The sequence below is a fragment of the Leopardus geoffroyi genome, chromosome A3, assembly GCF_018350155.1.
Source record: "Leopardus geoffroyi isolate Oge1 chromosome A3, O.geoffroyi_Oge1_pat1.0, whole genome shotgun sequence".
Taxonomy (NCBI): Eukaryota; Metazoa; Chordata; class Mammalia; order Carnivora; family Felidae; genus Leopardus; species Leopardus geoffroyi.
In genome coordinates, this window is record NC_059336.1 from 109,612,992 (window position 1) to 109,637,455 (window position 24,464).

At 47.8% G+C, this 24,464-nt stretch overlaps 1 long non-coding RNA gene across 2 annotated transcripts in view; it reads right to left on the reverse strand.

The window, feature by feature from the left end:
* Nucleotides 1–20,909, reverse strand: part of LOC123581229 — a 37,205-nt gene extending 16,296 nt beyond the window's left edge. The window contains exons 1-2 of one of the 2 annotated variants that reach the window (XR_006703682.1): nucleotides 19,124–20,909; nucleotides 15,433–15,539 (exon numbers count right to left, since the gene is read on the reverse strand). This is a non-coding gene — a long non-coding RNA (uncharacterized LOC123581229). Of the gene's footprint in view, nucleotides 1–15,432; nucleotides 15,540–17,312; nucleotides 18,556–19,123 lie in introns of those variants that run through there. The other variant, XR_006703681.1, reaches the window with a different exon arrangement.
* Between the last annotated feature and the right edge of the window lie 3,555 nt (nucleotides 20,910–24,464).

A 24,464-nucleotide genomic window follows, 5' to 3' on the forward strand; every position in this document is an offset into this window, starting at 1 on the left:
CTCATCATAAAAACCTTTGCTACAGGGGCGCCTGGGTGGCGCAGTCGGTTAAGCGTCCGACTTCAGCCAGGTCACGATCTCGCGGTCCGTGAGTTCGAGCCCCGCGTCGGGCTCTGGGCTGATGGCTTGGAGCCTGTTTCCGATTCTGTGTCTCCCTCTCTCTCTGCCCCTCCCCCGTTCATGCTCTGTCTCTCTCTGTCCCAAAAATAAATAAACGTTGAAAAAAAATTAAAAAAAAAAAAAAAAAAAAAAAACCTTTGCTACAACAGAATTTTGATAAGGGAAAAATTCTGGCAACAATCCAAATGATGAACAATAGGGGACTGGTGAAATAAACTGGGTCCCTCAAAATTAAAGAGACCATAAAGCTGAACTCTTGTTCCCACCCTTCCGGTGCTCCCGCTGCCCTTGGTCTTAACCTTCCCCACCTCAGTAAGTGGCTCAGTCCCAAAACCTTGCAGTCATCCTTGACTTCTCTCTTTCCTTCCCAGTCTGCATCTAATCCATGGGCCTGGAGGCTCTACCTTCAAAATGCATCCCTTGTTTGACCTCTTCCCACCACCCTGAGACACGCTAGGCTTGATGGAGAACAAGTCACAGGACCTCCCCCCTGGACCACCTCTGCAGTCTCTGTCTCTCTGCTCCCCACTCTTGCCCTGCTATAGGCAATTCTCTATACAGCAGGCAGATTGATTTTTTTTTTTTTTTTAAGTGCCTGCTCGAAACTATCAGGGCTTCTCTCACACACAGAATAAAATTCAAACTCCATGCAAACGTCTAGCCTGCTTCGCTGGCTCTGGTCCCCGCGTATCTTCTGACTTCAGCCTGTATCTCTGCTCCAGCCACGCGGAACTTCTTGGCATTCCCCAGACTCACAAGCTTGTTCCTCCCTCACATTTGCACCGGTGTTCTCTCTCTGGAGTTCTCTGTCCCCGGTTCTTTGCATGGCTGTGTTCTCAGAAGTGCAGAGACGGCCTCATTGGGCCACTTAAGTAAAATAGCTTCCCATCACTCTCCATTCCCTCATCTGTCTTTTTGTCATTGTATTTCTGACTACCTGTGCCAGGAGTAACCTATCCTTAGGCGAAAGCGTGAGAAACCCTGGCTAGTTTAAGTAGAAGAGGGATTTGAGAAGAGACAGAAGCTGGAGGAATGGTTGGGGAGGCTCAGCGGTTCCTAGCCAAGAGCAATGCATAAATCATGCCAGTGGGTAAGAATTCTGCTGTCCTTCTGCCAGAGGGTGCGTCCCCGGTGCTACTGTCCCGGATGCTGGCTCTGCTGTACCCACTACAATCTTCATCCCCCCTGCACATGCCACCACCACCAGGGAGGATCTTCTGCAGGTCCTGTGTCCTTGAATCACCGGTTCCTGTCCCAAAGTATGTGCTCGTTATGTCTGATCGGCCAAGACTTGACCATAGGTCTTGGCCCCTTCTGCAAGGGAGGTTGATCAAACTGTCTGGTGATTTCTATTTCTATGTAGTGGGCCATGGGTTCTGCATCCCCATAGGTATAGACTCTCCAGGTATGAGATGGAGTTTCAGATTCTAGGCACCAACAAAAGATGACAAATGTCTACTGCATTAGCTGGCTTGCTACCATATGTTTATTTGTCTATTGCCTATCTCCTCTACTAGAATAGAAGGTTCACCAGGTCAGGGACTTTGCCCGTTCCCCCCGGAGCCCAGGAGTCCAGCACAGTGACTCCGCAGAGGTGGCCTTCCATTAATATGTGTTGGTTGAGTATCACGTACTTTATTGAAAGTGTTGGCAATCGTAAAGATTAAATAGCCCAGTTGTTATCACTCTTTCTTTTGGTGATGGATGCTCCTGGCCCCTCTTCTGGCCCGCTCCCCCTCCCCTCACTCCTAAAGCAAAAGCATGCCAGTCTAGCCTGACGTGGTTAGAAATACATTTCTAGGTAGAGACTATCAGAATCGAGTTGCATTGTAGGACATCCAGCTGATGTCACAAATTGCTTGGTGTGGGGAGAAACCTTCACACGCTTGGTGACCAGAAATGAAGTGCTCTCATGTGTTTAAGTCAAGGAGACACAAAGGGAGGAAACACTAGAAGGGAAGAACTGGGTTTGTCCCTACACGGAAGGAGAAAACGGGTTTTTTTTTTTTCCCTTACAAGGACACAGACATACAGAATGTCCGTGATGGTGGGGGGGGGGGGCAGGGAGAGTGAGATGCAGAATTTTCCTCTTTTAATGAGAAAGAGAGAAAATGATAGTGAAAGTAGTGTCGGGGATGGATTGCCTGCAGGACAAGGATGGGCGGAGGAAGGAGAGAGAAAGGGAGTGGGGAGAGGGAGAAAAAGAAAAAAGGAAGGGGGCTCTATGAGGGAGAATCAGGCTGCCCATAATATCGAAAGAACGCTTCGTATATTCTATTTATAGATTCTAGAGACCTTGTAAGAAGAGACAGCGTGAGTCGGTTTAGCTGTGTTAAAAGATTACTAATTACAGTCATTTATGAGAATCGCTGCTTAGCATTTCTAGCTAATCACTGTGCAGGCAAGCATTATCTATATGGTGAATATCTGCCAGAGTGTCTTTTGTTGTAAATTTTATTTGATTGCAACACCTGCTCATGAAGATTCCCTCTGTTCTGGGGCAGCATAGCTGTTCAGGGCTGAAACAAAGCAACCCAGAAGGAATGCTTTCCAAGAATAAAGGAAGAAAAAAATGCCTATAAATATGCCACATAATTTTTGTTATTGGGGGTGGCGGTTGCTAGACGAAGGTCAACAAAGCACTAAGATTTTTTTTTTTTTTGCAGCTTCTTATGTCCCCCATTCTCTATTCTCACCATATCACGCACACGCACACACACACACACACACACACCACTCTTTGCACACTAAGTCGATGACAGATTCAGAAACTGAAGCATGTAATCTGCAGACCTATCCATTATGGTGTTTTGCAGATGGACAGAAGTTGCTTTTCCCATTAAAAAAAAAGAGTGCCAGCACTAATGGTGCCTGGGTCACTCAGGAAACCTGTGACATATCGAGCAATGTAGGGTTTGGATTCGGACAAAAGAAGGTTAAGTTGAATCCAAGCAAAAGCATCTTGACTTTTAGCTTAGAAACGTGTGCAGTTCCTTCCGTTAGATTCAGTTTTGCAAAGTAACTTTCCAAAACACATTTTGTGGGCGTGTGTACCTGTGTAGCCCTTAAAGCAGTTTGGAAAGAAGCAAGTCAACACGGCCCCCACTCTCAGCTCAATGCCTGCCACCTGATCTCTGCACCCATCAGATAAACTGGGGCAGCCGACCAGGACTTCTCTACCAAGGTTGGAATGCAGACGGGGAATTGCATACATAGAAAAAGAAAACAGATTGGAATCACTTAGTTCCTCTGTACATTCATCAACTTCTATCCAGTCAACATTTGGCATCAGCGCCTGGGGATAGACCTTTCCAGGCCTGTTGTTCAGATGAAGACATTACAGAACGCAAAAGGCACGTCAAGTCCTCCAACACGGCAGTGGGCCTGAGATAAAAACCAGACTTTGGAGTCAGAGTGGGAACAAGCTATACTGTTTTAAAATGTTACTTACTGCTAAAAAAAAAAAAAAAAAAAAAAAAAAAAAGTAATCAGGAGTCAGAAAATTAAATATAAGGGCAAGATTTAAAAACTTAAGCATTTCCTTCTTACAAATACTACTTCTATGTAAAATTGCTACTTGACCCTTAGTTACCCCCCCAATAAATGGGTTATTGGGGACGAACCAAATGACGAAAAGTTAAAAGTCACCGAGAGCAATTCTCACCTGATATTTGGATCCCTCTTTGTGCCCCCAACATCTTGCCATCTTGCTTCTGGCTCAAAACTTTGAGTGGCAGCAAGCCTGTTGCCTCCTGGGGCAACTATCTGTCTCTGGAACTTGCTGGTTGAGAGGCAGAGCTCTCTGCTACCCTATCTCCCCATAGTGCTGGAGATGCCTTTTGGAGACGCGCAAGTCCAATCTCTCTTCCTTGCGCAAGCCCTTTCTTTGCCATTAGGAAACTTCAGTTATATGCCTTTCAAGACTATCTATCTATCTATCTATAATATTTTATTTATAATTTATAATAAATATTTATTATGTATTATATTATTATTTAATATTATATTATAATAAAATATTTTATTTATTTATTTATATAATATATATTATTTATATTTGTTTATATAATAAATATATAACATTTATTTATTTTTGAGAGGCAGAGAGAAACCGAGTGTGAGTGGGGGAGGGGCAGAGAGAGAGAGAGAGAGGGACACAGAATCTGAAGCGGGCTCCAGGCTCTGAGCTGTCAGCACAGAGCCTGATGCAGGGCTCGAAACCACAAACTGAACTGTGAGATCATGACCTGAGCTGAAGTCAGACACTTAACTGACCGAACCACCCAGGCACCGCTCAAGATGATCGTTATGGCCCCAAGTCTACAAATACTCCTGAGCCATGGTGCCAGGCTCCAATGCTGACTCTCTTGGTTCCAGTTTGCAAACGCTCCTCTTCAGTGTGACGCTGACCACCAAATCCATCCCACAGCCTGAGGTCTGACCAGGTTCGGTAGATACCTGCTATATTTTTGACCACCCAGCAACTTTTAAATACCCCCTCTTAGGAGCCTGGTTATCCCTAAGAAAGAAGTCAGAACTTGCTTTTTTTTTTCTGAGTTTTAATTTTTTTTTAATGTTTATTTATTATTTTGAGAGAGAGAGAGAGAGAGAGAGAGCGCAAGCACCAGCAGGGGAGGGGCAGAGAGAGAGGGAAACACAGAATCCAATGTAGGCTCCAGGCTCTGAGCTGTCAACACACAGCCCAATGCAGGGCTCGAACTCACAAACCTTAAGATCATAACCTGAGCCGAAGTCACTTAACCAACTGGGCCACTCGGGTGCCCCAGAACTTGCTTTCCAAGCCTTCCCTGCAGCTAAGGTTTGGCTATGTGATCCAGACACCTCTGATCACATATGACCACAGAGATGGTGATTTGGGAGCTATGGATATGAAGAAGGATTGCACTGAAGCCATTCTGGTAAGGGTAGACATGGTGACATCCAAAATTTCACAGACAGGGCTTGTGAGATCCTTCAGTAGAAGCTTTAGCCCCGAATTTAGAAGATGAGCTACTGTGCCAGGCAGAATAATGGCCTTCCAAGGATGCCCTTGGCCGAATCTTTAGAACCTGAACGTGCATCTGGGACTCACGTGGCTGATGTGACCAAGCTCAGGATCTCGAGATGGGGAGCTATCCTGGATTATCTGGGTGGACCTGATGTACTCTGTAGAGTCCTCATAAGAGGGAGGCAGGAGGGTCAGAATCCGAGAAGGTGATGTAATGAGGAAAGCTGAGGGAGCGAAGGGGACTTATCCCCTTGCCTGAACCCATGGTGCATGGTCACTAAGAGCAAAAGCTCTGGTGTTAGTGACACCTGACTTGGGTAAGTCCTTCACTGTGTGGGGCCTCCTCTGTAAAGTAACAACCGCAACTCCTTCTTCCTGGGTAAAATGGTGATTTAAGAACTCCTAGCTCATAGCATTGCCATGTAATGAAATGAGACAATGTATAAAGATGCACTTGGCTCAGTGCTTGGCGTAATAGGCATGTGATTATACATGTGTCACTCCCCACCTGTTCCGCCAATACTCCCCTATCACCCCTGCATTTTCATGCTGACATTTCTTGTAACTTCAGAGTCCTTCTGGCCTTTTCTTTTGCCTCGCCAAACTATTCCAAGATCGAGCTCAAATATTATCTCCTTGTGGAACCTTCTCTTTGACTCCTTCAAGCAAGTCCCCACCCTGAATGCCTCATCTGATTCTGTTGCCATGGCTTGCTTACAAAGGCACTTCTGCCATTGAGAGTCTTTTTCATTTTGAGGTAGATAAAGCCCAGCGTGACCTCTCCAGCAAACAGGAGCCTCTCGAAAAATGTCAGGTGAACATTCCCAGAATGACGCAATGATGGAGAGGGGAAGGTTGGAACTGCCACCTGCCCTTTCCGGAAAGTAAGGTTTGGCTGGGAGTGTGAAAAGTTCAAACCTGAAACTTCACATGATTGCATAGCAAACCTATGGAGGTGTTCTAGGTAGGTTTAAAGGAAAACAACTTTGAGAAAGTTGAGGATTACAGGTGGCTCGGTTGGTTAAGTGTCCAGCTTGATTTCAGCTCAGGTCATGATCTCACGGTCGTGAGTTTGAGCCCCACATCGGTCTCTGTGCTGACAGCATGGAGCCTGCTTAGGATTCTCTCTCTCCCTCTCTCTCCCTGCCCCTCCCCTGCTTATGCTTGCATTCTCTCTCAAAATAAATAAACATTTTTTAACAAAAGAAAGTGTAAATTACATAATGGGTGCGTATGAGCAATTGTTTTACAGAGGATTTTTAGGTGCACAAAAGAATTGTTTTCTCTAGAGAGGAAGTCGTCCCATTGCTATAAGCAATTATCTGCTTAACAATTCCAAATGCAGGCAGGGCAAAAAGCCCCAGTGGTAGAGGCCACTGCCAAGTGAGGTTCTATCTGAAATTAAGACAAAGCACCTCAGAGCTGAGTGCCAGTGAGAAAAAGACATTGCTGGGCGTGCAACTATTTACACGTTTGTGCAAAGTCAAGTGCATCTGAGTGATATTTGACTGTTTTTTTTTCCCAGAAGTCAGCAAGAAGTTTCAAACCCTCCAATGTATCTTTATTTTCAATGTCAAATCACAAACTGCAACTAAGATCACTGGGCAAACGGTTATTTTGTAAGTTACTCGGACTTTCAAACAAAATACACAAAAATGGAGATCACACACAAAAAAATGGAGATCACTCCTTCAGGGCCCTATGAATTGGTGAAACAAATGTAGTTTACAACTCAATTGGGCTGTGACCCACGAGGGGCCCCGTCTGCCTCCACAGAAACCTTTCTTGTCAAGTGGGAATTACACTTAGAACCACTGGTCCACTCTTACCCTCGGCCTGCTGACATTAGGAACAGAGTTGCATTCAGAAATTCAGAGACAAGAGAAACATGGTTGGGGTCACTCAGGCCATGGAACCTTTGTAAGAACAACAACAACAAAAAAAACAAAAGGTCATGACCTTGGTTGCCTCTAAAGTAAAGACTTCTCTGTTTTAGATTATAAACTGGTTTGGATGAAAACCAGCTGATGTGTGGACAATCTGATGGGTTCAATAGGCTTTTTTCAACCTTTGTAATTATCTCTTTGCTAAAGTAAATGTTAGCATAACCATTGACATTTGGTAAGTTATTCTGTGCTACTCAGGATAGGAGACAGATAAACTTTTATCTTTTTTTTTTTTTTGAGTAGTTAATATACATTTCCTATCACAGAACCCTATTCTGTTTTGTCGCTATGCTGTGTAGAAATACATTTCTATACAGTTAAGTTCGAATAGTTGCACCTGGGTGCAAATTTTTCTGTTTTCCAGTGTGTGCCTAATTCTGAAGACACGGCACTCCTTTGAGAACAAGCAGTGAATTTCCTCTGCAAGCCTGGAGATCGGGCAGAAGTAACGGAGAGGCCCGGCTGAGGACCTACTGGGGAAACAAACCCAATCAAAGACGAAGAGGCCCAATCACGGACCTCTTGGGGCTTATTTTTGCTAAGACTGATCACATGTTGCTCTACTCCAGCAACATAGAATGTACCCCTTCTCAGATCCATGAGAACACTTTTTCTAAAAGATAGGAAATATGCCATTTCTCAATAAGTAGACAACCTGTCAAAATTACGCAGAAGTAAAATCGTAACTAGAGGGCCTCGGTCCTTTACAGCCATTAATCTCTTCTATCCTCTTTGAAAATCCCGAGGGGAAGAGGCAAGTGACAGCAGCTCTCACACAGAGACACGGGCGCATGAGGGACTCCTGCCAACTCGACAGGATCTAAAATAGTCCTTTGGCAATTGAGCAAAGGATGGGTTCCAGGCAGAGGGGCAACTGTGCACATCAGAGGAATGGGTTCCCTCCCTTCGGCTGGGGCAGGCGCTAATCCTGCAGTCTCCCCAGGACGGCAGCTGTGCTCTAAGGGTGGCCATCGGATGCTTGACAAGAGCCAGCTCGGGGAGTAGCCCGGCCCAAGCCCATACCCGCACGCTGCTACTGAAAATGTTTTAAAGATTCATAACGTCTTACGTACTCCACTTAGCAAGAGCAGCTGTCCGTGTTCTCCTCCCTCCTTGCAGAGTAGGGCAGTATCAACCTCCCTTTGGAGTTCGACCAAGTAATAGGAGTCCCCACCCTGGGCATTATCAGCTTGTGTGTGAGTTGCCGGAGACTGGTTTATTTCACGTTCAGCAAGTGTTTCCTGAGCTCTCACTACGTGTAGGGCTCTGCGCCATGGCTTGGGGGAAAGTTCAGAGAGGAGTAATAATATTCATTAAAAAAAAGAACTGCTCAGGGCGGTGTAATAGAAATAAAAAGATCAGAGGGTCGCCTGGATGGCTCAGTTGGTGAAGCTTCTGGCTCTTGGTTTTGACTCGGGTCATGATCTTGCGGCTTCCTGCGTTTGAATCTCATATCGGACTCTGCGCTGGTGGTGCGGAGCCTGCTTGGGATTCTCTCTTTCCCTCTCTCTCTCTGCCCCTCCCCCACCCATGCTGGCTCCGTCTTTCTCAAAATAAATAAATAAATAAACGTTAAAAAATAAAAATAAATAAATAAATAGTAAAAAGATTAGCTCCAGGGTATCACACACCTACTGTGTGTCAGTCCCCGTGTTTGCCCTTAATTGTCTCGTGCAATCTTTGGAACAGCCTTGCAAGCTGAGGATCTTCATCCCCGTTTCACAGATTAAGAAACTGAGGCTCAGAGAAATTACATGACTTGGCAAAGCTCAAAATATCAAGGTTGGGAAGGGAATTGATTCAGTGGCGAATGGGGGAGTCCTTGAAGGTGGTTGGGCAGGGACATGACCTGATCAGAGACTAAAGAAAAGAAGTGTGTAGAATGGCAATAGGATAAATCAAGAGGTGGGAAATTAGCCAGGGGTCAGTTAGCATTTGGTGGAAAATGTGCTAAAGATTGACATACAAATCTAAACAACACACACATATGCTTTAAAAACACGATCATCTGCAATAAAAACTACAAAGAAAAGCCAGGAAATTGCAAATGCAAAAATTCAGGCTAATAGTTACTTCTGGGAAGGGGGAACAGAAAAAGGAGGGAGGATATAACGAGGGTCGAAGTTTCAGTGGGCTTAAACTGCATTTATTTTTGTTTTATTTATTTTATTTTATTTTTCAACTTTATTGAGGTATAATTAATAAGTAAAGCTGTAATCTTTTAAAACATACAATCTGCAGGGCACCTGGGTGGCTCAGTCGGTTAAGCATCCGACTCTTGATTTCTGCTCTGGTCATGATCTTGCTGTGTGTGAGTTTGAGCCTCGGGTAGAACTCTGCATTGACAGCATGGAGCCTGCTTGGGCTTCTCTGTCTCCCTCTCTCTCTACCCGCCCCCCCCCCCCCCATCACACATGCACCTGCATTCACTCTCTCTCTCTCAAAAATAAATAAACTTAAAAAAATACACAATCTGATATTTGATATACATACACATCACAAAAGGTTTCCCACCACCAGGTTAATTAACAGAGCAGTCACCTTATGTATTTCCTTTTTCTTTGTTTTTAATTTTTTAAAATGTTTTGTTTATTTTTGAGACAGAGACAGAGCACGAGCAGGGAAGCGGCAGAGAGAGAGCGAGACACAGAATCCGAAGCAGGCTCCAGGCTCTGAGCTGTCAGCACAGAGCCCGATGTGGGGCTTGAACTCACAAACCGCAAGATCGTGACCTGAGCCGAAGTCGGACGCTTAACCGACTGAGCCACCCAGGCGCCCCTCCTTTTTTTTTTTTTTTTTCTTTTTTGGTGAGAACCCTTAAGTTCAACTCTCTCAGCAAATTATACTTCTACAGTATAGTATCCCCGAATAGCAGCCACAGAAGCTGGGGCACCAGGCGTGTGTACAAGCTCTTCCCAGAGAGATGGTGATGATCTGGTTGTTATAGCTGGGATGAACAGAGGGAGAAGGTGGTGGAAATGCCCACTGGCATCCCTGGGTTCCACTGAGGATCGTAGCTAGCCCCTAGATGCCCACAGATTAGAAACCGGAACCTCAGATAGAGGTTGTAAAGTCTCCTGTGCCGCCATCTTGATTCCTCTCCTTGCCTCATTCCAACAATGGTTACATTCTCCCTGCCTTGTGCTGTTTTGCAGGCACATGGGTGGTCAATACGTTCTCCTTTGAAACCCTGTGTGCTAGAGTTTTAGAAGTTCTCCCAGCTCAGAGCGCTCTCAGTGTCTCAGTGAAGTTTTCAGTGTCCTGAGACAAAACCAAATACCTAATAGTTTTGTTTTTCAGCGGTTGGGTCCACATAACTTCAAAGTAGTAGATTATGTGGTGTCTCTTGGACATTTAAAATACCCAGTGGTGCTCCTATGATTTCACTGTGGTCTTCTGGATGGCTCAGCACACAATCTATCTTCAGATATGCTCATGGGTATGAAATGTCTCTAGATATAGATATAGATTGGGGCGCCTGGGTGGCGCAGTCGGTTAAGCGTCCGACTTCAGCCAGGTCACGATCTCGCGGTCCGTGAGTTCGAGCCCCGCGTCGGGCTCTGGGCTGATGGCTCAGAGCCTGGAGCCTGTTTCCGATTCTGTGTCTCCCTCTCTCTCTGCCCCTCCCCCGTTCATGCTCTGTCTCTCTCTGTCCCCAAAAAAATAAATAAACGTTGAAAAAAAAAATTTAGATATAGATGAATTATATAGATTGATATATAATATTAATATTTAATATATAAGGGCTTATTCAAAGCTGAGGTGGATGGAGACATGAAAGGAGCATGGGATTCCCTTGGCTTGGTGATGGATTGGATGTGGGCAGGGGAAAGTCAAGGCCTCATTAGAGGGTTGAGGCAGGATGTTGAGAAAAGCATAAAGTCAGTGGTAGGAGCTGATTGAGGGATTATAGGAAGAAACAAATGTAGTTTGGGATGTAGTGAGTTTATGGCAGCAGAAGATATTCAGATTGCCAGAGACAGTTGAATAATTGGTACAAGGTTACATTCCAGAGATCTGGACCCAAGAGACCGATTTGGAGACCACCTACAGACTAACCCTAACCCTAACCGTGGCCGCTGGAGGAGTGTGATGGGAACTGAGGGCAGAGACCAGGGAAGCACCCACACATTTGTACAGGAGGAGTGAGAGAAACTTGTGAGAGGACCGCAAAGGGGGAGCAGCTTCAGAGAAATCAGGGGGAAGGGATTCTGGAAAGGGGTGGGACTACGGGGGATTGTCAGTGGAGTCCAGTGCTGCTGGGACAGTCAGAGGAGAAAGACGGTTACAAGCCACGGGAACGGACAGTCAGCAAGTCATGAAAAACAGATCATGGGTTAACCTTGCTCTTTCAATAAATTTGAAGGTAAAGAGAAAGTTGGAAAACTGGCCTAAAGGGATAAAAGGGGTAAAAGGACTTTTCATGGCTGTTACCTATGCTCACTTACAGGCAGAGAGAAGGAATCCAAGGGAGAGGGAAGCTGTAAAGCAGAAAAATAGAAGGGACAAGGACTTCGGTCAAGTGACAGAGGAGACAGGAGGAAACAGGGTCAAGAGCACGGGCCAAGAAAGACCAGTGCTCCTTTCTCAGAGACCGGCATGGGTACAAGGGAAAGCGGGATGAAGGTTAAGTCCACGGGACAGACATTGAGAAAGGTCCTGCCTAAAGGCATCGGGTGTCTCAGGAAAGTGTGAAGAAAGCCTGCAGGAGTCAGGTTTGCTCAGGGGCTTTAGAGCCAAGACCAGAGAAGCCAGAAATCAGCCAAAGCGGTGCAAAGGATCCTCCCACAGCCTTGAGGTTCACATAGAGTTTCAACGATCTGATCAGTGTCTGGTGGCTTCGGGGAGCTCTGCTCTGTGGTGTCTTCCATCAGGGCTCAGCAGCTCCGGAGGGAGTGCAGACGGGACCAGGGTGGCATGGTCAGGGCTGGGGCGGCAGAGGACAGGGCATGAGGACATCAAAGAGATGTCTGGTGATCATCTGGCCCCAACTCCGGGAAGGGAGGCGGGTCTGACAGGTGCAAGGAGGGGTGAGATCTGGGAGGGGCCAGCGTCCTGTCAGATCCATCCCGACTCTTCCCAGGCTTCCCAGCCCACCAGCCGGTGGAGGCACTGGCAGAGTACTGGGGGTGGAAGGAAGGGCGACTCGAGGCTATTTCTCACCTTCTTCCCCTCCCTGTGGCATCACTGGCGTCAGTTGTGTTTCCTCTTGGGCTCCGGGCCCTACAGGGAAGCCCCTCCCTCCATGGTCCTAGCTCCCAGCAAGCAGCCCCTGCCCGGGCGGAGGGGGCCCTGGTTTCTGGCCTGGTTATGCCCCCTCTCCTGCTGATTCTCCAGTCCCAGCGCCGGTCATGGGTTATTGCAACCGTGAATATCTCTGTGACCCGTGAACCAATTCCCTGGTTGAAATATCTAGAGTGGGTTCTGTCTTCCTAAGTGACTTTCACAGATACGCTGGAATAGAAGGGAGTCAAAACCGACACCTCCTTTTTGATCTGCTCCCATCCCCTTCTTCCTCTTTTGCCTCAAAACAAGCGAGGCACAACATGTAGTTTTTAAATTGTTGAGTGGAGTGTGGCCAAGGAGAGTGCAAGTGTGCACACAGTGTTCACCGTGTAGGGCCTGGGTGGCCATCCCAGCCCTGGGTTGATTGCAAGAGCCAACACGAGCTTCCTTGCCACCTTTCTGAGATGGGGCCGTGGAGACACAGAGCCAGGGGTGAGTGTGTGTGGTCATCTATGAGGCCCTCTGACCCAAAGTAGTTCTGCCACCATAGGTCTTGGTAGCTGAAATTCCTCTTTTTTTCCCCCTTTGACTCAAGTTACTCTGCGTCTCCAGGAAGCTTATATTTAAATAGGATAATACAAGAAAGCCACTCAGTTAGACCAAGATGGACTAGAGAGATGGCAGAAAACTTTAGGAGATGGAGCCCTTGTAGGAAGTTTGGGTTTGTACAGGCAGAGGGGAAGGGAGAAGACCTTCTAGGGACAATCTGGGTGGAGGGTGGCCCGGGGAACAAAGTGCAGAAAGGCACAGGTTTGCTAGGGGAGACAGTGAGCACCTCCTCCTGGCTGGTGCTTTCAGCCATAGAGAAAGAGAAAAGTTAAAAAAATTTTTTAAAACATTTATTTATTATTGAGAGACAGACACAGAGCATGAGCAGGGGAGGGGTAGAGAGAGGGGGAGGCACAGAATCCGAAGCAGGCTCCAGGCTCCGAGCTGTCAGCACAGAGCCCGACGCGGGCTCGAACTCCTGATCTAGGAGATCATGACCTGGGCCAAAGTCAGTCGCCTAACCGACTGAGCCACCCGGGCACCTCAAGAAAGAGAGAAGTTTAGATAGGTCGGCTGGAACTTATAGGACCTTGACTACCAGACTATGGATCTTGCCTTCACTCAGAAGGCAATAGGAAATAATCGGAAATTTCTGAGTCGAGCTGGAGCGTGTCGAAAGTGGTTACGTGGAGGAAAGTCAAGCCCTGAGCCCAGTGGCCGTGTGGAGAATGGATCAGAAACTGGGGACAGGTAGAGCGATGAGGAGGCCATTGCAATAATCCAGGGGTGTTGTGGTAAGGACTTGAGCTGGAATAACAGCAGGAGGCCAAGCAAGTGAAGGACATGAGAGATATTAGGAACAAGTATTCCATAGGATTAGGCTGATGGGATAGGAGGGTTCTAGGAGATGGATGAGATTCGAGCGAGGTTGGTTTGTTGGAAGCACTTCCAAAATGTGCACTTTGTTATGAACCCACAGATATTTATGGCTTCTTGAGTGTCATTACCTAACTCATTTACAATCTGGAAATTCACATCCACTTTATCCATCATGTGGGACTGACTCCTACTCTGTATGTCTTCGCAGATAGATTACCTGACCCTGTAAAGAAGTTTTTATAGCATGATAACAGATAGTTATTTAAAAAAACAAAACAAAACAAAAAACAAGACTTTACAGAATCCCAGAACTCCCAAATCCAGACTTGGTCAAGGATTACTAGAGAAACTCAGAAGTGGAAGCTAACCATTAACTCTGTTTGCCCAACTGAGGGACAGATAGCACCGCTCTGCAAGCCAGCTCGGGCCACGTGACAGCTCAAAGCCCAGGTGCCTTATCCAGGAACCACTCCCGTACCACGCAAGTGGCCCTGGCCTTGTGGAGGAGGGTCACATCTACCAGGAAAGAAGACCATCCTATCACTAAAGAAACGGTTATTCTATGCATAATACTGGGTGTTAAATAGAGCCCTTCTTAGCATTTTCCGAAAGTTCAGCCAAGACATTTAGATTTCAAGTGTGAATTAAACACACCATACGGTGTGTATAAACGTAAGGATGTACTTGAAAACAGACAATATAAGTGATAATAGGAGAGAACCATAGTTGATCCAATCTATGGAAAGGGACAGAAATTCCATCACCTTGGTTGAAAGATTTTCTTCTGCGTAATACGGAAGTAATAATGCGATGATCACACACGGTCACTGCCACTCTTACCTCGAGAATAATTTCCCTACCAGTCACTCTGACTAGACCCTCAAAAGCAGAATTTCTACCTAAGCGGCTTAAGATGTGTGAGCATCAGGTACTCTTCAGCCTGGTGTGCTTCCTAGAAACCTCCACACTTAGCCCCCACAATGGATGAGGGGTACCAATGCTACAAAGTCCCTGGCAGACCCGGTCAGCTCACAGACCCAGTTCTCAACCCCCTGCCCCAGCCCATTCTTTCCACCTGTCTCTGTCCTGCTTTTGAGTGTTCAGGTCATCAGCTTCATTTTCCCATTCCCGTCCTTCCTCCCAGAAGATTCGAGACACCGTGTTCCCTTGTAACTTTGACCTTGGTGCCTCTGGGTGACATTCTGACTCTCTACGCTAGCCGTGCTTCCTGTTTTCAGAGAATATTGAATTTATTCACGATTAAAATAATGATAAGTTGCTCCCCTCCCGGTTTAACCGTACACTTCTGGCAAAGTCCTGGTGTCGAGGCAGTGCGTTCATTCATCTAACAAGTGTTTAGTGAGGACCTACTAAGTATGGAGCACTGGACTAAATGCTAAGACACCAAAGTGAAAGTCCCGTCCCCGCCCCCAAGGAGCTCTCCAGCTGGAAGGGGTAGAAAATTATAACGCAGAAGCATATACTGGCCACATAGGAATTTGCTGCCCTTGGTCCAATCCCAAAATAAAACACTTAAAGCCAACCAGAAGGAATAGGCTAGAGTAAAATCTGTTGTGTTTGGGGGACCAGGAATGATTTATACTCTTATTTAAAATTCACATTAATGTTAAGACTGTATTTATAAGTAAATACAAAAGTAAATTTTGGATAATGTCTGCTGTGACCAGCAACCCCACCACTCACCTGCCGTGTCTGGGAGAGGCGTTTGATTGATGGGGTCAGACCCCCAACGCAGGCGCTGGGGACATTACTCGTCACCCCTCCGTGGACACTTATCCACCTGGGCTCACCTGCAAGAACCCCCAGAAAGGTTCAAAATGAACACGGGATGAATCACACAGTTCCTTTCTTCAGCTCTCCTCCACCTCCCTGTCTTTCTTTTGCTCACCCTCTGTCTTCACTCAGTGCCTGCGTGTCCACCTTGATGAGCCCAACAGTGTGTTGAGTATTAGCGTGGATGCAAAGGCCATGAGGTCCTTGCCTTCGAGGGCCGGCCCGGAGTGAGATTCTAGGCCCACCTCTGGGTGAGGAGGTGGGGAAAGTGGAAAGAGCAGGAAGAGAGCAGGACTGGGAGGAATGTCTATGCAACAGAAAGGCTGCGTGCGGATGTCACAGCCTCAGTGCATGGGGGTCTGGAGCCTCATCTCCACTCCGCTTGGGAACCTTGAGAGGCATTTGGAGGGGTTAACCGAGGTGCGTGTTATGTAACCAGGGCCACTGCCTCTCAGGGAGTTCACAGCAGGACACTCAAGTGCTGTCAGCGTTTGCTCTGTGGTGACTTCCAAATTAGGAAGCCCAACTAGCCTGGAAATCCGGGAATGCAGGAGGAGAAAGAGGCATGTCCCAAAGAGGGGCTGAGCTAATCTTGCCCCATAGCCTGCAAAGGAAGGGCCACAGGCTCTCTCTCTCTGGCAGCACTCTGATCACCCCCTCCTCAAAGGCAGAGGGAACTTGTAGTCCCTAAAACTCGTTTTGTTTAACTTCTGACAAGGAGTATATTTGTCTTTATCAAAAGCATCAGGCAAGAACACGTGTGGCTTCATGAATTCTAATTCCATCTCATAGTCTGTGCTAGAAGATGAGTTTCTTTTAACTTATCAGTGCCAATGAGCAAATTAAAACGGGTTTGACTTTCGTCTGGTGTCGGAGATTCAGGCTCAGGCAATACCGGCCAACGATTATCATTTGTGGTAGAATTTAAAGTGAAGCTTGGAGGGGCACCAATGTGGCTCAGTCGGTCCAGCGTCCGACTCTCGGTTTTGGCTCAGGTCATGATCTCACGGTTTTGTGGGTTTGAGCCCCACACTGGGCTCTGTGCTGATGGTGCGGGGCCTGCTTGGGATTCTCTCTCACGCTCTCTCCCCCACTCTCTTTACCCCTCCCCCGCTCACTCTGTCTCAGTGTGTCTCAAAATAAATGAATAAACTTAAGGAAAAATAAAGTGGAGTTTTGATTCATGAATCTATTATTGGCTGTTAAATCAGGCAACTACGTGTTTTTTATGTAGCGGCTCAAAGCCAAACAGGTGCTGGCCTTTGGAGGGGTAGCGAGCAGGAAGCAGGCCAACGCTCTATCTGTCCTGAAGCCAGACGGGAAAGATGCAATTTGTTGGATCACAGGCCCCCAGGCAAAATGTCTCATCTCTTCTGCCACCTTAGTGTCTTGCTTTGTGTCCCGGCTAAGCTCCCTGCCTTGGCCCCCAGGCTCTGTGAGGCTGTTTGTGTGTGTGCGTGGGGGGGGGGGGGGCACAGTTTCTGACTCTGCCTCCTTGGGTCCCTGAGAAATGGCGAATTGTTTCTCTGAGGTAAGGAGCACATCGTCTCTGAAGAATCTGGGGAAGCTTCCCTGGCCCCAGCCCACCTCTCTGGGTGACCCTCTCTGTGTTTCGGCACACACTTTCTCCCTTGATTGAACCACTGCAAACCCACCCACCAGACCCCTGCCTCCTGTGACGCAGCTGCCCAGGCCGGGACACTGGAAGGCAGGCAGTGGGCAGGGGACTGTCAGCAGTCCAGCTCTCCCCAGCCCACGCCAAAACGGAGTCAACCACAGAATACTGCACCTAGAGTCAACAATACTGTATTGTGCACTTGGACATCTGTTAAGGTGGCAGATGCCATGTTACTACACTAAAATAACATTCTCGAAGGGAGTCAGTCAGTCACTTGACTTCTGTCCTGATCACGGTCTCACAGGTTGTGAGTTCGAGCCCCGTATTGGGCTCTGTGCTGGCAGCGGGGGGCCTGCTTGAGATTCTCTCTCTGCTCTCCTCTCTCTCTCTCTCTCTGAAAATAAATAAGTCAACTTAAAGAAAAAAAATGGGAGTCAGTCACTCCAGCTGCTTTGGTCGCTTTACTTCTGAGCTTGTGGGAAGAGAAGAGCAGGTAGGGAAACTGAGGGCCAGAGGGGACAGTGACCTGCCTGAAGGTACGGAGTGAGGGGAGTACCGAGCAGTGCTAGGATCCTGGCACCAAGTCCCAGAGCATCTCCCCTGCCCCCGCTAATGGCTGGAGGGAGACTTGGAGTGAGCAAAAGATGGGCAGGCCCGGTCTGGGGCGTCAGCACCAGGCTAGTGATACAAAAACCACCACTGTGCTTTGTGGAGGTTCTGTCTAGCTGGGAACAGAGACGAACATTAGGAGCTTGGCCTACGTTGTGGGGAGGGCTCCGGGGTGGGGGTGGGGGGCCCAGCCTGCCGTGGGAAGGACACTTAGCCTCACTTGGCTTAGGGGGTGGGACGGGAGAGGACAGGCACGGACCTGCAGGCCGGTGGGGGCAAGGGGGAGTTGCTGGTGAGGGTGTTCTGAGCAGAGTGACATTGAGTTCAAAGCAATTTCTGGAAGGCAGGAGGAAGAATGTTGGATTCTCTGAAGTGGGGGAGCCTGGAGCACGGAGCGTGAGGTGGAGCAGCGGGAAGGAACATCCGAGAGAGCCAGGGGATTGAGCGTGAGGATCTCAAAGTCAGGTTGGGGTTCAGGCTAAGTCAGAGGGCTTTGGGAAACCCACCACAGATTTCAAGTGAGTAGCAAGCTTCCTGGGTGTGTGCCTGGCAATGCTCCTTTCTGGCTGGAGTGGAGACTGGGTCGGAGGAGGTGGGAGCGGTGGCCAGCAGACCCGATAGGAGGGACGTGCCACAATCCAGAAGACAGCATGGGTGTGAGAAGCTGGCCTCCAGCCAGCTCCATGGTGCTCATGCTTGCATCCAGCTGGTCTCCCGGGTGCTCCTCGGACAGCCCATCACTCCCACCGCCAGGACCATGATCAAAAATATTCTGTGACCTCCTCTGGGCCTGGCAGGTCCGGGGGCTTGGGACAGAGGAAGGGAAGAGAACAGGGCAAAGTGGGGAGACGAGCAGAGCAGTTTTCCTGTGGGCTGCGTTCTTGTCCTATTCTCTGTAGGGCACCAGGCTTTGGCAGACGCCCTGTGGACCGGTCGGGAGGAGGGGAGGCTCTGACCACTTGTTTTCAGCTTCCAGACTGCCTTACTAAATGTCATTCTTATTTCAGGAAATGAGTTTGAACTTTCCTAGACCATCGGGCCCAAGAGGGCACGGCAGCGCTCGCTGTGTCTAAAAGCCTCCTGATGGCTCAGGTGGCTGTCGGGGGCAGACTTCTTACTCCCTGACCACAGCCCCTTGGCCAAGTCACTGAACTTACCCGGACCTCTCCCTGCTCCAGGGAGAGTAAAAACTTGTCCATAAAGTATCCCCACAGCGTCCATGCCCAGCAGCGGGCTGAGGACCAGGGATGAGAATATTGGCCGACATGGAGGGGAGGAGGAAGAGGAAGAGGGGTCAGCGGGGCCACGCGGGCAGTGGAAGGAAGGCTTTGCTGACTGGCCGTCCTGACCTTCCAGCTACAGCACCTGACTCACCTTCGACATCGCTCTGTCACCGTGAAGCGCCTGGCAACAGAACACATAAAACGTGGAGGTTCTTTTGTCCAGCAGATTTGCTTTTCCGTCGCGGACGCTGAAGGAGGAAATGCTTCTGCTCTCCTGCCTCTGTCATCTGCCCTCCCTAAACCCAAGGCGACTGTTTTTCTCTGGGCCTCCGCCCTCAGATAAGCTGCCCGCCATCCTACCCTGCCACGTGTCCTGGAGGTGTCACGGGAGCTGCGTGTGTTGGACAACCCAGGAGCCGAAACATCGTTCCTGGCCTTCTGTTCCACTACACTAGCCAGTATTTCTTTCCCTTCCTTTTACAGTCTGTTAGCCCATGAATTGACTAGATGCTACTGCATTTGCATAATGAGGGTTCAGGTGAAAATGATAAAAGTGAAAAGGCAACCTGGGGATCTGAGCCGTGGGTTGACTCTAGGGTTGACCCTGTGACCTTGTGCGTGTGGCGTCCAACGTGAGCCTTGGGAGCTCCGTCCCTGGCTCCTGCCCATGAGCAGCTCAGCGGCTCCAACAATAGGCATGGCTCCTGCCAAGGAAAGCTGGCTGAGATCCTGGAGGGCAGCACCCGGCTGCTCCCACCTCCTGGGCAGGAAGCACGGGATGGGCAAGAGCTCTGTAACCCACAGCAAGCCAACTGAGTTCCTGGGGGCCGCCCTACCCCGGGCATGAGACTTGCGTGCTGACTTAAGCAGGATAAGGCGCTCTGTAATGCAGTGCTGAACTGAGTGGCACAGGTTGTCACGGTCAGAAGAGCAGCGGGAAGGGCTGGGCGACATAGGCAGGAGTGTCATGGGTCTCTCGGGGTCAGGAGGGCTGAGCCTCTCAGGGTCTGTGCTTGGAAAGTTTTAAGTCGATAGTAAAATGCAATTGTTTTGCCTCTTTTGAGTCAACATTCAGTAGGTTCGAAGGCAGGTAGTAGTCGCTGCTATCCACTGCCCATCCAAGCAGACATTTATTTATTCAACACTAACTCCATGCTCTGCCCTGGCTAGATGGTGGGGAAACACAAGGCTGAAGGACATGGGGCCTTCCCTCAAGGAGCTCACCTTGAGGCTTGAGGCTTGAGGCTCAGGCTTACTGACGTGTGCTCCCCTTTGCACTCGGTGCATTGTCCCCAGGCAACCAATCTCATGACCAAGGTTAACCGCACCAAATTGTTCCAACAAAATTTGCAAGGAAAACAAGAAGTGATGATATAACTGGATGACACAAGGGTGAGTCCTTTCATGAACTGCTGACCGCAAGCTTTTTGACATCTTTTCCTCGTGGAAAGCGAAGGAAGCCCCATCCATCCCAGTTACCACCTCCTACCCACTATACTATGTCACTCAACACTGGATGATTAGGAGGCCTGCACTTGAGTTCTGGCACTACCTCTTCCAATCTCGGGCGAGTTGCCACCGTTTTGTACCTCGGTTTCACCAACGGGAGACAAAACATAACAACAACCAGAAAAACCTCAAATAGCAAAAATAGAAAATACATACCACAACAGCAAGCTATTAAGTACTAATAGTATCCTCATATGGGAGATTCCATAAAAGCCTATTCCAGTGCTACAGCCTAATCAAGTTGTGGTACACAGTTCCGAGCTATACAATCGATGCTGGAGAATGTTAGATTCTGATCTTCCACAACCCAGCAGGGGCTCCATAAATTCATGCAAAACCACCTTAGATGCTTGGAGGATGATTGGCTTTCCTTTAATGGCTCTTGTGGCTTGGTTTCCCAGTGAGGCAGACTCTGAGATGAAGTTTCAGATGCCGGATGTTTATTTGGGAGTTTGTTTTTGGAACAAACACCTGTTGAAGGGAGGGGAAGGAAGCAGGAGTGGCCAGAGCGGGGGAGTCATGCTGCAACGTGGGCCTGTGAAGGCCTCAGCAGGCTGCATGGGGCTCTGGAGTGAGAATGGCCTTCAGATTATCCCCTGTTATGCCAACTTGGCCAGGTCTTCCTAGGCCTACACTGATTGTTGTTTTATTGTCCTATTTTGTTATATTTTGCCTCTAGATGGAGAAACTGAGGCCTAGAGCAATGGTGACCTGCCTAAGGGTGGAAGAAGTAGGGCCAGGACTCAAACCTAGACTTAATATCTGGTCTCATGTAATGTCCCTACTGCAAAGTGCCTCAATCCCTTGTTTTATCCATTCATTTATTCAATAAATATGCCATATGCTTACTTTTCTATAGGCACTGGGGGTTAAAAAATAAAAGAGGCACTATTCTAGCCTCCACGATCTCACATTTTCACCTCTCTGTTTCAGTTACAGACTTACTTTCCTGCAAAGTTTATTTAGCGTTTCTTCAATATCAATAAGTGCCTCTTTCTCCTTTAATACGCTTGTGACCCTCCCACGATCTTGTCAACACACTGACTCTGATTCAGCGGTCTGGGATGGGCCCGAGTTCTGTACCAGAATGTGATGCTGTTGGTCCCGGACCCCTCTGAGGAGCCAAAGTCTACTCTTTAGAATCAGTTTCTGCTTTGGTCTCCCTAAGTCAACCTCACCACACAATCTCTTCTTGGCTGAAACGTTAGTTGGGTTGCGGCACATCGGAAAGGTTCCATCCACCGACAGCATAGCATCACGGCTGAGGGTATTGGTTTGGGTGTCAGGCTGATGTAGCCTTGAATCCTGGCATTGCCTCATACATAGAATCTGGGAAATTCCTGTAAGCTTGCTAAGCTTTAGGTTTTTCATCTGAGATGGGAGTGATAACATTAGTTATCTACCTTATGGGTTTGGTATTTGCCTTATGGATTGTTGCAGAAATGAAATGTGTAAATGCATGTACAGGGTTTACCACAGTTCCTGACACATAGTAAGCACCCTGTAAATTCCTACAAATGACAAAATACCAATCTTTTTTGGCTGCCTACAACATGTGGATCCTAAGCCAGTGGGTTTATCCACAGCTAAAGAATGATTTGCATTCATTGGAGGAGTCACCGGGCACAGGGCATTATAGTAGAAAAAGTGTCTTTGATAATCTTGCTCCTGGCTCTTGCAGAGGGCAAAAAGAGATGCCCAGTTCCCTGGTCTGGTGTCTGGTGGATGCTTCTGAGAGAGGGACCGATGCCATAAGAAATAACACTGTTTAATGGATGACCTTCTGTTGTCAGTACTTCTGAATAACTTTCTGGCATCAGATAGGGCTCCTTGGGTGTCCACCATGGAGCAAGTTGGGGGCTTCCTGAGCCCTCTCTATAGTTCCTAGAAGGATGGGAGGTGCCACTGCCTCCATTCTGATTGTCAGGAGAGGTGGCAATGGCTTTCTGTTTGTGGAAAGGATTTAGTTCTGGAAAACCATACATGTCTGTGTGGATCCTGACCAATGGCAGGGACTGGACCATGAGCTAGCCACTGAATGTGCCTCGAGATGGCAGGATTGGGACCAGAGAACATCACAATGGTATCCATTCATTTTGCTGGGGCAACATCTATAAGAAAATGAGGAAACGTTCCCAAATCAGTGCACAGCTCCTTCCCAATGCTGTTGATGTGACTACTCTCCACTATGTTTAAATGCAGTTTCTTTTTTTTGTTTTTTTCAATACACAGTTGCTGCTGATGCTGCTAAATTACAGTTTGTGTGTGTGCACATTTCCCCCGCATGTGTAGGTGTCAAGCATGTTACTAGTCTAACAGTTGGTGCATCTCCAAACACACTGAACCTGATTTCAGAAAGGACTCACAATGCAGGGGTGTGGTTGATGTTAGTGCATAGGTTGCTTCCGCTTTTGTCTCGGTAAGGAAATACGCTGCCATAGTAACACATTTTTGGGGTTTTATTTCATGGGGAAGGTAGAAAATTGCATTGTAAAGATAGCTCCACCCAGTAATCATTCACAGAGTTTTAGGTACTGAAATTCACCATTTCTGTGCTTTATATTACTGGCTTCTGTAAACCACCCCCTTCCCCCCCAAAATTAAAGGGCATTTCACTTTTCCTCTGCCAAAGCAAGCAAACAGCAGTGGGATGACCAAACTAAGAAGATAATTTATTTCAGAAATTTTAAATAAGAGAAAAGAACTTTCAGATTCATGGCCCAGAACCTCCAGAAACAAGAGTCAACAAATTTAAGGAGCACACATTTAAGGACACTAGACACATAAGAGAGAAAAAGCAGAGGGGACTCCTTAGGGAGTGTTGTGGGGGACAGGACATAGATAAGGAACAATTCGACAAATAAGTTAATTAAACAACTTCACATCCTGATTAGGACTGTAAAGGAATAACAGGAAATGTGCTGAAGCCTCCCCCTACTTTGGATGGGTTGGGGGGGCTAAGAGAGACCTTCCTGAGAATGCACATTTAAGCTGAGACCTGTGTAAGGAGAAGTAGCAAGGGCGTGTTCTCTTTCTCAGGCAATTAAGTTAATGTTAATGAAAAGAATGGAAAAATAACTCACCACTTCCCAGGCCATGCCAAGAAGGCCCTACTTCTCAAGGCTCAGGAACTCCACTGAAAGGCTCTTTGCAGGAACTTTCCAAACCCCAATCCCTATGAGTTGGTGTGGGTCCCCACCTTCAGAAGCAGCAAACCATTTCAGAGGTTAAGAAACTCAGCTGGGGCTTTACAGGATGTAACAGCCTTGGCTGAAGAGTCCTGTGTCAGGAAAATATAAACATTGATCACTCTGAGTTTTCCAAATAACTGATAGCAACTTTTTCTTTTGACCAGTGCCCACCTTGCACAGGCTGGCTGGTGGAGAGGGGAGGGGAATGTAAAACACTTTTAAAGGTATCTCAGTGCATCGAAATGCATTTAGCTTAACTCATTTGTAGTCTGACCTGGGTATTTAAGTTGCTGTTTTGGCTCTCTCCACCTTTCTATTCCTAGCCCTTTCCTTACCAGCATGGATATTGATGCCCGGCGGCAGAGCCAGTGGGGGAGGAGTTACCTGTGGGTTTGTCAGCAGTGGCCTGTTGGACTTGGCTCAGTCTTCTGTTGATTGACCCATGAAAGATGTGCTGCTTACTGGTTCCAGAATTGGGCGCTCCTCTGGGTTATTTGATTGGTTCTTTGGCTGGTGGTGGTAGAGGGAGGATGATGTTGAACCACCTTTTCCACCTTCACTGCACAGTGTGGGGCCCACTCCTGAGCCTTTTGCCACTATGGTGTCTTATCCTTGATGTGTGGACTTGGGAGAGGCCATATCAGGATGGCCTAAGTCCCAGCTACTTTGTATACCATCTGACTGACCCATACTACGGAAGTTACTGTCTTTGTTTCTGAATTGGGCAGTAAAAAAATCAGGCTATCTCTCTCCATCCCTTTTCTGCCTCCCCAACCCACCCTCTTTCAATGT